At 37.8% G+C, this 15,365-nt stretch overlaps 1 long non-coding RNA gene across 1 annotated transcript in view; it reads left to right on the top strand.

Moving 5' to 3' along the window:
• The window catches only part of LOC140139338 (uncharacterized), a 30,893-nt gene extending 15,735 nt beyond the window's left edge, over positions 1-15,158 (top strand). Inside the window, exons 2-3 of the long non-coding RNA XR_011857087.1 lie at positions 13,207-13,317; positions 14,032-15,158. This is a non-coding gene — a long non-coding RNA (uncharacterized lncRNA). The remainder of the gene's footprint in view (positions 1-13,206; positions 13,318-14,031) is intronic.
• Positions 15,159-15,365: the final 207 nt, after the last annotated feature.

Here is a 15,365-nt window from a genome sequence, read left to right as displayed (position 1 = left end):
GCCTTTTTGTTTTATTATGTTTCTTACTTTCTTACTTTATTGTTTCTTGCTTTCTTTTTATTGACAACATAGTTCATTTCTCTTTTTGGAATAAAAGGTAGCACTGAAGAGGGCTGTTTTGTTTGTCTTTGGTTCTTTTGAAGTGAGTTTACTGTGCTGCTCTGCCCTCTACCTGGTTGCCTCTTTGACGAATACAGGTTTAAGCCCTAGTCCTCATTGCATCAATTGCGTTGCGTACCAACCTTGTGCGCCGGATACTTGCGAATATAGCAGTAATATGTTTGCAAAGATCTTGGATTTTGCCACAAATGAAAAAATCAAGTGGTGTGAGGTCTGGTGATATTGCAGGCCACTCCACAGCATGACCCATCTCAACCACTCTGTTTGCTATCCGTGGACAGAGTGCAAAACGGGTACTTGTCTACCTTTTATTCCAAAAGCCTTTGATACGGTGGATCACCATATCCTGTTGAATAGACTCAAATCAGATTTCAATATCGATGGTACAGTCCATTCCTGGTATAGGTCATATTTTAATCAACGCAACGTCAGAGTGGTAATTAACAACGACATGTCTAGTGAGCATACGCTCACTTACTCATTACCCCAGGGTTCCATCATTGGCCCTCAGTGTTTCATCATGTATACCGTTCCCGTTGGTGAAATCATTCGTCGTTACAACATATGCTTTCATTGTTATGCGGACGATATACAGCTTTACGCTGCCTTTGAACCCAAAGTCAGTGGTGACCGTGAGCGTGTGCTCAATAACATGTCTGCGTGTATTTCTGATATTAACTCTTGGATGGTTAATAACAAGCTGCAGCTCAATCAGGACAAAACGGAATTTTCATCATTGCCACCAATAGAGCTCTCAATAAGCTTCCCGTCATTGAGCTGAGCTTGGGCAACCACTCAATCAAACCATCTGCCAATGTTAAGAACTTAGGTGTTGTTTTTGATGGAGCTCTTAATATGTCTTCCCATGTTAGTAATCTTTGTAAAACTCTCAACTTTCACATCCGTAACTTATGGCGCATACGACGTTTTCTCAGTCAGGATGCGTGTCATCATGCCGTCAGAGCACTTGTCTTGTCTCGCATAGACTATGCCAACTCCCTCATGTATGGTGCCCGTGAAATGGACCTAAAACGGCTGCAGCGTCTCCAAAATAAGGCAGCTAGGCTGATCTTTGCATGTGGACGAGACAGGTGCTCTGCCGATTTGTTGAATACCCTCCATTGGCTCCCGGTGAAAGAAAGAATTAATTTCAAAATCATGTTGCACATATACAACTGCATATCAGGTACTGCTCCGGCATATCTACAAGATCTTGTCACGTTTTATAATCATCCAGATTCATCTAGAAGCAGTCGCAGGCTTCGCTCATCATCTGACAAAACAAGGCTCTATACAGTTCGCTCCAGTAAAAGAGCCGGGGATTGCTGTTTCACCGTTTTCGGGCCCCAACACTGGAACAAGCTCCCTGTTTATATCAGAGAAGCGGAATCTGTGGCTGCTTTTAAACGTCTTCTGAAGACGTATCTTTTTCCAAATCAGTAATTTCTTGTTGTTGTTTTTATTTTGTTTTTCTTGTGTATTTTGTTTTGGAGCAAAAGCGCTGTGTTATCTGTAGAGCGCTATAGAAATGTCCTTTAATAATAATAATAATATAAATAATAATATTGTCTTTAAAAGGGCATATCGTCAAAAGTTGTGAGCCGATTGAAATAATTGTTTTGGTTTATTAAAGCTAACAATTAAAGGTTTCTTTACATACCAAAATATATTTGATCAGCTTTTCAGAAATAGGCAAAAAAGAGGGCGCAATGTGGGGCCTCTTTTTTTGGGACACCCTGTATATGTCCTAATAGACTTTGCTTGTATGTATTTGCTCGTGCACTATACGCGGAAACACTCTATATATTCGTAAGATTTATATTTTTAAATCTAAACATAGAATGACAAAACTTTCAGGGATCTAAAAAACGATTGTATTAGATTTCTTTCCAAACTAAATTTGAACGATACTTTTTTAGAGTTGATTTTTTAAAATCTAAAAGACTTATTTTGAATAAAAGCCTTTTCATGGATTAAAAAAAATTAAAAATCAAAATATAGTTTTGTCGCTAATAACAACCTCCCTAGATAAATCTTACGAGTTTAGAAAGCGATATTAAATGTATTAACGGACGACGCGTAAAAATAAACACTACATCGTAAACAGTGTATAATTTTCTTAACTTTTTTTATTATTATTATTTTTATTATTATTAATATCAGCATGTTGTTGTTTTCAATAAAATTGGTTTAATTTACACCCCATAAAAAAAGCAATTAAACTAGTCCTCTGCGGTGTTTCATTTACAGTTCTTTACAATTAAATATCCTGTGTAACATCCCAAAAGTAAAATGGGAAATGCAATCATCATCATCCTTGTTAAGTTTCTCCGAGGTTGTGATAATTGTTTCCAGTCAATCTTTTTTCTTCTGATCGTGGGTAGTATTTTAACCCGCATGTCTTGTAAAATGTTTTTCTTCATTCCGTTCCATATCCACACTTCGATACAGTACATTATGACCGTGATAGTTTTGTACAACATTTTTCGACGGTCGCATTCTTCTTTCAGCATGTTCAGTGCCCATTCAACAATCCCCGCAAGTTCTTGAATAAGCTCACCACTTTCCATGTCGTAAAATCTTCTTTCCGGTTCAAAACCATGTGTTCTGGGGATCTCCCTCGCTATTAACAACATCCTCTCTATCATTCTTCTAGTCTCAGGATTACTACTAGGCACTATATTTACAGCAAATCCAAGTCTTGGAAGCAATATACAATCCCATAATTATGATTCCATTGTAATCACTGTCTGTTACAAACCCCTTTTACAAGCCTTTCTTACTTTTCACTTGATGTTTAAAAAGTGCATACTCTTTGGCTTGAACATACTCTTTTGGTACTTCCAAAAATACCTGAGTATCGGCAAAATCAGTACCAACAAACCACTCAAGGTACTCAGTAAGAGTCTTCTCAAAATCCAACAGTTCAGGATTCATATACAAACAACAGGCAGTGTCCCGGTAAATGTCTTTTAACGTGTCACGATCCACGTGTGGTGATTCGGCAAATCCCATCAACTGAGAATACTGCAAAGTTGTCGTGTCGTGAAAACAACACGGCGTATCCAAACCCCTGCCGTTGACACGTCTTCCCGTGACCTACTGCTTGAAGTAAAATGTTAAACTGTTCACATATTTGTTCCTCATATAAATAACGTAACAGAATCCTCAATTCCTTCTCCGCAAACGTATTTTCTATAACCTCCACCTCGTCTACAAAGTAATGAGACGCTTTCCCACTTTCAATCGTAGGAAGACACGTGTCTATCTCTCTCCAAGTTGTGAAAAAAAAAGTCACCGTGTTAAAGAAACATTAAAAGTCTAGCAAACAGTCTGGACACTATTTCTCATCCACCACTGATTCCAACATTTATGGACTGTATCCACTTTACTCCACCTGTTGCTCTGCATATGTCATCAATGCCACGTCCACTGCAGGTATAGCATCTTTTAGGGCCAACCACTGGTCTGCAGTCAGGTTGATCCCTTTTTTCCCCGCCAGTGACGGTCCTTTACCCTTAGCCTGCCAATACTCTCGGATATTAATGTACGGTTTCCCACGAAATGTCTGCACCACCACGTAGCGATCACCCCCTATACCACGCCTGGTCAGCTCTCTGTTAGTACCACCCGGTACCCATCTGATGTGCGCTGGGGTCTTACTCCTTGCTTTATTGTCTTCCGCTAACCTTTTTAATGAACGCCAACCACCAAACAAATACTCTGGTCTTTTCTGACCATTATCATTGTTATCGTATATAGGCCAGTAAATCTAGCACTTTTGGGGGCCAACTAAGGAACTAATTGCAACAGAACTTTTTTCACCACAATGCATTTCCTTGAGGTCCCCAAAGTACCATATTAAAAGTCCCAAAATATCCAAGTATGGGAAAGGTGCCTAATTTGCATAAATCCAAAATGGCCGCTAAAATTTCAGAAAAATCTAAATTTTGACATACCTTCACTTCTAGATGGCCTATTACAGTGATTTAACTTTCTAGGAAGGGGTTTTTGGACGCATAGAGTCTAATGGGATATGTTACAAAATGTTTACACAGCAGCATCATTAGCATATTTTCAAAATAGCCACCAAAATGTAAATTATCTGTATTTTACACAGGAAACACATCATTTCGTATTGTAGAATAGCTTGGAACAACTGCAACATTGTTTTTTTTCACCACAATAATCATTTAAGAACCCTTGAATACTATACTAATAGTACCAAAGTATCCAAGTATCAAAAAATATGATTAATTTGCATAAATCCAAGATGGCCGCCAAATTCAGAAAATGTAGATTTTGACATACCTTCACTTCTAAATATGCTAAATGGACTATTACAATGATTTAACTTTCGGTTTGTGGACACAACCATTCTTATGGAATAGAATATAAACTGATAATAGAGAATGATCACTAGCATATTTTCAAAATGGCCATAGGCCTATTTACACAACCATTATTACTATGTACAACTACACTTGGAACAAAACAACACTTTCTTTCAGCTTAATACAATGTATCTGAGTTCCCTGAACAACATTCTAAAAGTTTTCAAATATTTAAGTATTATGGGAAATGATGGGAAAGATTTATTTGCATAAATCCAATAAATGTACCCAAGATGGCCACCAACATTACACAATCACAAAGAACTCAATCTCATTGTAGGATCGTTACTCTTCCCACACAAGAAAATCCATAAGTTAACTTGGAATTCTCCCAATGGAAGGACATTCAACCAAATTGACCACACTTTAATCAACCGGAAATGGTGTAACTCCTTAAAAGACGTTAGAGTGTACAAAAGAGCTGATGTTGGAAGTGACCATAACCTGGCAATTACTACCATTCACGTAAAATATGACACCAGTAAACTGCTAGAGATGTTTTGAAATGCTTAAATGCTAAACTCGGTGGAAGGTTCCATGCATTGGCTGAATTAGATGCTAATACTGATGTTGATGAAGAGTGGAATGTATTTGTTGATACCGTAAATAGAGCATCAGTAGAACACCTTGGATTCAGAATGAAGAAGAAGGCAGGCTGGATCTCAACCGAGACAAAGAAGCTTATTGACAAGAGAAAGGTAGTCAAACCAGCAATGGATAGTGACTACCGTGAACTCAATAGGCACAAAAGAATGGCTTAAGAATGACAAAAAGACCTGGATGAGCAAGATCGCTGATGACTTGGAAGTAGCCTCAAGTAAAAACAACATGAGAGAGAGAAGTCTACCAGCTGAAGAATGTTCTTATTGGTAAAACCAGCAAAAAGGCTTCGCAGATACGAGATGCCAAAGGAGAAATACTTAAGGATGAGGCTGCTCGACTGCAGAGATGGGCTGAATCTATTGAAGACCTGCTCAACGCTGAAGAGCCTAATGAGTTATTAAACTTCTCAAGGTTCAATCCTTGCGAATAACTGAAAATTGATATGGAACCATGCTCCAACCATAGAAGAACTTTACAAGGCACTTAGCCTGCTCAAACGAAACAAAGCACCAGGCATTGATAACATCCTCCCACTCGCTTCTCAAGGATGGTGGCGACAATATCAAAGAATGGTTGCTGATAATTTGTAAACTGATAAAGGCGAACCGAGAAAACACCACAAGAATGGGGACAAGGCACAATCCTTCCATTACCAAAGAAGGGAGACCTTTCTCACTGTAGCAATAACTGTGGTATCACTCTTCTGGACATTGCAGGCAAAGTTTTCTCTACAATATCGTACTTCTAAGAGTGAAGGATGACATTGACGTAAGAATGAGGGAAGACCAAGCTGGTTTTAGGGACGCTCATGCCAGGATTAAACATTCGGCCTGAACCAAATCATCGAGAAATGTCTGAACCAACAGCTACCAAGCTTTAATTAACTTCATTGACTTTAAGGCTGCCTTTGACCTACCAACCATCTCTATGGAAAATCATGCACATCTATGGCATCCCAAGGAAGATCATCAACATCATAATTAACTCTTTTCATGCCACAACATGTGTGGTCAAATCAGAGGGCTCCCTTTCCAAATTCTTCAGTATAGTCACTGGCGTAAGACAGCTAGGGTGATATTTGGTCACCACTACTTTCCCATCGACTTCGTATAGAGAGCAAGAAAAGTATAACCCTTCAACCTAGGCGAAGCTTGAGGTACCCGGAGGTAAAACTGGTTGATCCAGACTATGCTGACATAGCCCTCCTATAGAAGATTCTGATGCCAAGATGACAGATACAACTGAAGCCATCACTTGGTCGTTCGAGCTCAGCACCGTTGGTTCCAATGGAAGATGAAGGTCTCTTCAAGGTCATGGATCACAGTATCTGGGAGCATACTTTAGCTGATGGATCATATACTAAGGAGCTCAATCATAGGAGTGGCAAAGCATCTGGTGCTTTTAAAGAACTTAAGAAGGTGTGGAAGGACCGGTATATCAACTTAGACACCAAGATGAAATTCTATAGTGCATGCGTTCTCTCTACCCTTCTATATGCTTCTGAATGCTGAACCCTCACTGACAGAGATGAGTCCAGATTAGATGCATTTGATATGAGATGCCAAAAGAAAATTCTCCGCATCAAACGGACCCAGCATATCATCAACGACTTCATAAGATCATCAGTGACGAAACAACAGAAGCTCACTACTATCATAGGAAAGCGATGCTTACAGTGATTTGTCCATCTGCATATATTGGATGAGAGTCGCATGCGGCCCAAGAAAGCTCTACTTCTGGAATCCCACCCATAGAAAAAGAAGACCTGGACGCCCAAGGTCAACTTGGAAGAGTGTTATTCAGAGGGACTTGGATAGACTTGGCACCAGGTGGTCTGTGGAAGAAGCTGAAATTGCTACGGGCTACGTGGAAGTTTCTACGTGGGTTAGTTTTTCCTACGTAAGGCAGCAGGTGCAGATATGCACGATGCTGACTGGTAGGTAGGTAGGTATTTCCAAAATTCAACACCGTCACCCTCACTAATAGTTTCATTACAATAGCTAAACTTTATATAATGTAGTTTGTGGATTCAAGGAATGTCTTGGGAGACATGTCAGGTCAGAAAACCATTTTCAGATTATCGCTGCCATGAAATATGAATATTTCGTAATGTAAATGCTTTACATCACACAAGTAGGCTTTTTTCTTTTCAAGTCAAAAATGTTAATTTTGGAAAATTCTAGCAGTCTTCTTGGCATAATTCTTTCCCCACACTGCTCACACTGCTTTCTGAGAAATGCAGGAGGATTCTACATTCTACAGGCTCGTACAAATATCATAATTATATACATCCTTGAAAATCAAACCATCATACTGGTCATCGTGGTCATTAGGAAGTAAAGATATTTCAAAGTTTATATTTTTTTATTGATTTCGGCAGGTGGCCATTTTGGATTTATGCAAATTAGGCACCTCTTGCAATACTTGAATATTGTGGAGCTGTTCATGATCCATTTGATTGTAATCATTTTCCAACCTATCCCATAAGTCCTGAATCATTGTGTTAGGTCATTTAGAAGTGAAGATATATGTCAAAGTTGACATTTTCTGAATTTTGACAGGCAGCCATCTTGGATTTATGCAAATTAGGCATCTTTTCTATGCTTGGATACTTTGGGACTTTTAGTCTGGTGTCAAGTGACCTCAAATTAATGTGTTGTGGTGAAAAAAAATAGGTTTCAATTTGTTCCAAGTAGAATATTGCTATTCTCTCATGAAAATGACGTGTTACGTGTGTAAAAGATTTTGGCGGCAATTTTGAAAATATAACGATGATCTGTTTATGTAATCAATTTTTAATCTATCTCATGATACTTGTTGTGTCCAAAACCCCCTTCCTAGAAAGTTAAGCCATTGTAATAGGCCATTTAGAAGTGAAGATATATCAAAATCTAGATTTTTCTGAAATTTTGGCGGCCATTTTGGATTTATGCAAATTAGGCACCTTTCCCATGCTTGGATATTTTAGTATTGTACTTTGGGGACCTCAAGGAAATGCATTGTGGTGAAAAAAATTCTGTTGCAATTAGTTCCTTAGAAAATGCTAGATTTACTGGCCTAATACTCCAGGAATCAGGGCAGGACAACTTTTCAAACCAGAAGTACTGCATACAAATGTTGAAGGTCTAACCACCTTCAATGCAGGCATTACCTTCTGCCGATCTTTCATCTGGTCTGCAAACATGTTTCACCATCTCGGTTTAACAAACCCACTCTTTTATTGAGTAAAGGATCTTTTGTTAACTCTTTATAACAAACCCCTAAGTCATGTAAAATATAGTCCACCGAAATTATAGTCCCATGCAATTCGGTCCAAAATAATATAGTCCCAAAAATCATAGTTCGCCACACTCCCTCATTTCAAATATATAGTTTTGGTTTCTCTTTTGTTCAGAAACCAAAAATCAAGGGATTAAAAAGTAGAGCTGATCTGGTCTGCAATCATAACACTATTATGCTGGGAGGACACAGTATATGGTATATAACCAGAAGTATACAATAGCCTATTGTGCTAACATAATTATTATCATGATTGATATCGGAAATCTATCCCGCGGACGACAGTTGATGCTCTCTGTCGACGGTAGGTGGCATATTACACTCACGAGTTCTAGGCCTAGAAATCATATACATGCGCGTATATTGAAGGATGGGGTGGGGTGGGGGATTTGTTTGTTTGTATGAAACATAAACGATGCATGGAGATGATTTGATTATGAATTAGTTTATTATCCCCAGGAAGCACAACCCATACCTCCTTACGCGGGGTCTCCCCTCCCTATATAACCACATCTTCCCTAAATTACCCCTTTCCCCCTCCTCCTCCCCTACATTCGATATCTTCATCTCGAGCTCTCCTCCCCCTTCTCTTTCACTTCCAATGCTCTCTCTCATATGTTTCTCTCTCTCCCGGCCCATATCCCCCTTGTTATTAGAGGTCATATAATGGCCTTCCATCGATTCTGGTACATGGGATTAAGGACATGAATCGATTTTGTTTATAGCACCTATACAATTACAATAGTGGCCCCTTTTGTAATGTCGAATGCAAATATTTCGATGGTCTATATATTTTCACAGTGAAATCAGCTTAGGCTATTTCGTAGTCTTAAGTCAATGCTTTCAAACTAAATCAATGCTTTCAAATGTAGACTGCTTTGTTCGACTTCTCTGCTCGTGAATATTGCACTGCGAAATTTAAACATTTCTTTTGTATACTTAGATCAGGTAACTCGAAAATCCTGTAATTTTATTCGTCACACCACTTATAAGAAACTGAAACCAAAACCGAAACTACCTGTCACAAATGTTTAGTTTTAAACAAAAGGTAGAAACAATGAGTTCGATATCTTGTGATTCAAGTGGTTAGGCAGGACAATAGAAAACCACGTGACCAAAACCAAAACTAAAACTCAATATTTGAAATGAGGCAATGTTACTCATCCTTGCAACAGCCAAAACGTTCTTCTAACTTGTCCACTTTACAGCATACTTTCGCCACAGTTTCCATCAATTCCACGTACTTCTGCTCGTACTTCTCTTCCAAATATTTCAACGCCCAAACTGTTCTGTCCCCGTGAACGACTAATTCCCACTTTCTACGAAGTTTCTCCACTTCTTCCTCAAAAGTCCCCGGGTCGATTAATTTCATCCGACACATACTCTCCATATACACGGCTTTGAGATAATTCAAATCAAGTTCATCTAAACTCTGTAGCATTATTAATCCAGCCTCCGAAACATAAATCCTCCAACATCACGCAAAGATGCTGATGCTGACTCGGATGATCTATCATACAACCATTGCAATTCTCTGTCACCAAACTGCCAAATTTCTCTTTCAACTCTTTGAAAAAAATATACCTCAAACCATTTTTTTATCTCCTTGACGCATTAACTGCTCTATATACCAATTTATTATACTACTTAACTTGCGACGGAGCTCTGCGTGCGTGTGTAAAAGTGCGAATCACACTTTTGTTTTGTTTCTCTCCTGTTTAACCCCTGCAAAACTATACGCCGTAGAAGTGACGTAGTTAATCAGATTAACTACCATAGCAATAGATGAATACAATTTTGGCTATATCGCCCCGCACTACAACGTTCATGCGGTACCGATGCATTGAACCATAGATTGCACCTGTAAGATTAGTCTATTTGAAAAGAGCGGTATTGTATTCAATCTATTATATGGTTGAAGACAGGTGATGAGTGCAACCTGCTGCAGTGCAGCACGGTATATTCAAAAAATTGTATTCATCTATTGCTATGGTAGTTAATCCGATTATGACGTCACTTCTACGGCGTATAGTCCACTACGGTCCGCTCTAAAACCCCTCGAGCCAATTACAAACCCTCCTTTGTCCTCTCTCTATCATAATTTCTTTACGCTGCGCATACACAATTCAACATCACCCATACGCTTCCCTTTATTATGCTAATCAATCATACCCTCATTTACACATCTCTAACTTTAATATCTTCAACGGGACTATAATTTTTATCATCATTTTCACATTATATTACGTATACATTGTTTTTGGGTCTAAACCGCCCCGGTATACTACTCGCCCTCTATAGAAAAAGTTAGGCAAATTCAGATCAATCACCCAAGTTTTTCTGAAAACCCTTGACTTGTACAACAATAAAATCATGGTTAGCCTAGAGTAAAACCTTTAACTTGTGAAATTATGCGCACGTTATACAATACAGATTAGAGAATGCATCAAAAGATAATGACAACAGTGACAGTATCAGTGACAGCATCACCAAGATATAAAAAGGAAACAGATGACAGGTATACAGAGTCACTATGGCTTGCTACGGTAGTAAAGCTTTGACTTATTATTCTTATTATTCTCTGTTTCATAACTTGCCGATTCATTTTTCCCGTCACTGATATTGGAACCTCTTTGCGCACATGTTCACCTTCATTTTCAAAATTTACTTTGGGTATGGGTCATGTTTAAACCGGTACATTATTTTGTGCATGTATTATACACTCTCGATTTGGCATTGAAGAGAAAAATAAGCAGGGATGTAAATTTTCAGGAAATTTCCTGACTTCAGGAAATTGTGCTTGGATCTTCCCTGCACGAAGTCTAGGGAAATACGCATTTTCAGGAAATGTTAAAGCAGATTCAGGAAAGTATGTCAGTGCTTGTTTTCATCCCCGTATAAGGGAAAATTTCAACGAGACGGTGCACAAATGTTGGGCAATTGAAATATATATTATCATGTGATATCAATGCAATTCTTTTATAATAATTCTTGTACATTTAAGGGGTACTACACCCATTGATTTTTTTTGCATTTTTTGCATTTTGTGAAGAAATTACAAAAAAAATTGGACAAAGTGGTATGCAAAATGAAGGGGCAAATCTTCTCGTTTTATTGGTGGTATCGGTATCAATGTAGCTTACATGCTTTTACAGATAGAAGCCAAAAGGAGGTACATCACTGATGATTTAAATTCACTTCATTTTGGAAAGCTTACTATCAACGGATTTCGTTAAAATTTTGGATATGTGTTGCTAACACATTAGGGAAATAAAGTTGATATGTAAAATGGGAATAAGTGGTTCCTGATTTCTTTTATGACTTCATGAACTTGGTGCTCCACAACTATCAAAAAGGAACTGGTTAAAATGCTTCTATTTTCAATGTTGAGCTATATTTTGTATTTTTAACTTGCGACATTATTGCACTGAAACTTAATTAAGCCATAGGTAACAGGTTACAACAACCATACTACAGCAATGATGAAAAAAATTGTATTTCTTGTCACCTATACCACCATATTGGGTAGTTTTCCGTAAGCTTAACGTTTGTGATTTTGGTAACTATTTTATATTTATTTGTGAAATCCGTCTCAACTAGGCATTCTAAATTGTACTCACCATTTACATCCCAAGGTATATTAGTATATCCACCATGCACTTCTCGATATATATCCAGTTAAAGACAGAATATCAAAATTATGCCTCATATGATATCACAGACTCTCACATGTGTATTCAAAATTGATGCTTAAGTTTGACCTGAACCAATTGACCTATAACCTGACATACGGTGACCTGATAGCCTTTTCTTCTCCTAACAACTAATTACTATGCATCCATTGTAGGCCTATAAGTGTTTATTTAATGTATTCAGTGTTATATCATGGTAGGTATTTTGCATGCACCACTATAGATTTTCTATAGAGAGTATAACAAAGGATTTAATGTATTCTATTCATGTACCCTACTTGAACATTTTGAAAAGAATAAATTATGGTTTGTTATGAAACACAGATCTGAGTTACTAGGTTACAGTAAACAAAAAATATATAGGTCTAAAATGACTTACTAAAATGGTTGAAAGTCACTTTATATGTAGATATATTTTATAAGTTCAGGACATGAGGTGATAAACATATATATGTACTTAATAAATTTGCAAGAAAAAAAAGAAGAGGGGTACTGATGAAAATCGGGGTATTATATCGCCTTAACAAGGTATGATGCCGTCTCCCCGTCGTGTAAATATTACAACCTTAGCTTTTGGTCAGAGATAAACTTGAATATAATAACACAGTTGTTTGATGAGATTGTTAATTTTCTAACACTCCACTATGGAATGTCCAGTTCTAGACCGGGACAATACCAACAACTGTCGCACTAATATGTATATATATTTACATCTCTTTTTAACATATATATGTTCGTTTCTTTTCCCACTTATTTATCTTTTTCTGCTTTTTGTGGTATTTCTATTCTATATACTGTATTTGTGTGCAAATTGATGGCGCTATTTACATATATTTTTTTAATTAAATCTAGCCAAATAATATAAGTTATTCCTAACATTTCATGATAAAACGTTTTTCGAAAATGTCGTTGGTATTTGTATTTGTTATTGTACTCTTTTTCTGATGTTTTAATGCCATTATACCCTTGTAAAGATGAAAATAGCGCCATCAGTGTTCACCTTTTCTTTAAAATGACTAACATTTCAATTAGTCACCGATATGTTTAAAATGTATGTACAAAAGTTCTACTGTTTCTTGATATCATTCTGTATGAATAATGTTTTACTTTATCCACAGTAGAAAAATGAGCAAATGTAGCTGACTGGTTGGATTGATTGGTTATTGCTAAACACATTGCTGCGTTCATGCTCAATGGGAACCTGTACTCGGCTAACAACACGTAGCAGAGTAAGTGGTGTTTAATAAGTTATAATTTACACCAAAAATAAATCTTATGAAGATTAAACATCGCTAGTGCACATAAACGTTGAAAAGAGAAACCCAGTGCATCTGGATTGGAACCGGTAATATCACACGGTAGACTGTAAAATCGCACCAGCTAAATTTGCACGCTACAGAGCCTGAAAAAAAGATCCCGCGAACCACAAATTGACACACGTATGGGCGCTGCCATGGGGTGCTAATGGGTGCTGGGGTGCTAATGAACGCGTCGCCAGCACAAGCGTCCAACGCGATCAATAACGCGTATAGGGCGCATACAAGTGCGCCTACGCGACCGGTAGTTCCTGGTACGCGATTACAGGGTCAATGGCCGCTTCCATATGCGTAACATACTTCTGAACTGAGTGTCAGGGCCCTGGTAATATTCCTATGACTAGCACGGCGCTCTACACTCATAGCGTTGGGGCAGATTGGAATCTAGGGGGGCGGGCACTCAAATATGAAAGTGACATAGTGTGCCGCAGATTGGTGTACATTCATAACAAAAAGGGGAGTCATTGGGTGTAGGCTGGGGTCATTGGTGTAAGCTGATGAAAAAGGGGGCTTGGTGTAGAATTTGCCTTAAAAAGGTGGTGGGGGGTCTATAGACGTTTTATATCATATCTACCCGTATGACTACAAATTATAATAGGGTTTTTTCCCGATTTTTTTTCTCTGTAGGTACACATTCAACCCATCGAACCAATGTGACCCTAGAGGACAGCATACATACTCATTTGGCTTTTGTAAGACATAATCGGATCACTTCCTCTGAATGGCCAGCCTATAGTGCACTTTCAGTAAGTTATGATCGTCAGTATCCAGACGTGCGGATTGGGACAGTGAGGAGTTAGTTACTCCTTTAGACATTGGCGGCATAACGTACCCTCCGAAGGACAGAGTGATCTCTCATGGTCCAGTTACCCGATTTTTTGGAGAGAGGAGAGTCTGACTGAATCACAATTCAATTCAGATTTTTATTCCAAGACAATATCGAGTAAGATACCACCGCATGTCTGCCAGGGATTGAGCCACGGGCGTAATTTGAAACTGGTCTCACCAGCTGCAGTTTAATTATGGGATGTTGTTTGTACATGTTGTATTGTGAATTATTTTTTATTACGAATACAGTTTAAAAGCCACAATATAATATGGCAAGAAGAGAAAGACATTTCACTAAAGTCCTAGAAATAGTAGAGAGGTCACTTTGCGGGTACATACGTGTAGGGTCCCGTGTAACAGTTTTGGACAAAGCCATGTTAGAAGCGTTCGTTTAACGAAAAATGTATCCTCTTTCTGATTAACCCGACTGACAATTTTTTTAAACTGAACTGAGATATTTAGGTTGAAATATGTGTTTGTTGTGACTTATGATTTTCACCCAAAAATGGCAAATATGAAAAGAAAGTTGACTACAACCTTTGTTTTGAGTACTGCTATTATTTTGCCCTGAATAATAGGGGACATATGAATATTTTATATCTGAGAATAAAACTATTCCAACATACCATATCGAGGTGAAAAAAAAACCCATTTTTATTGGAGTGAAAATGTATTTATTTGATAACAAATGTATTTAATGTACATGAGCAAATTTAGATTTATGTAAGTGAGGAGTTACTTTTCGTGTTGTGTTTATGTTATTTTGATTTTGGTCAAAAATGAAGGAATAAGTTTCATGAAATCTCACAGAGCCCATTTAAGTCGTCATTGACATTCAACACAAACATACCGTCATCCTAATAAACAAAAGATGATGCACAAATACGTGTTTTTAATTTGATCGGCATTGAGCAGTGGAAGGATAAGTGGATTATATACATTTAATACAATATTAGTATTTATCGATGTATGTGCTCTACCTTTGTATATGCAGCTGAAACCAGAGCAAATGGAAACATTGGATTCTGCCTTTGAATATCATACACATGACAAAATAATTCCATTTACAATATTTGTTGACTTTGTACAATCATAATGCCGGCCTCTAATACCTTACCGACATCCGACATAAA

Source organism: Amphiura filiformis, chromosome 18 (assembly GCF_039555335.1).
Source record: "Amphiura filiformis chromosome 18, Afil_fr2py, whole genome shotgun sequence".
In the NCBI taxonomy this organism is placed as follows: Eukaryota; Metazoa; Echinodermata; class Ophiuroidea; order Amphilepidida; family Amphiuridae; genus Amphiura; species Amphiura filiformis.
Note: the sequence above shows the minus strand (reverse complement) of the source record. Positions and strands in the feature narration are given on the sequence as shown.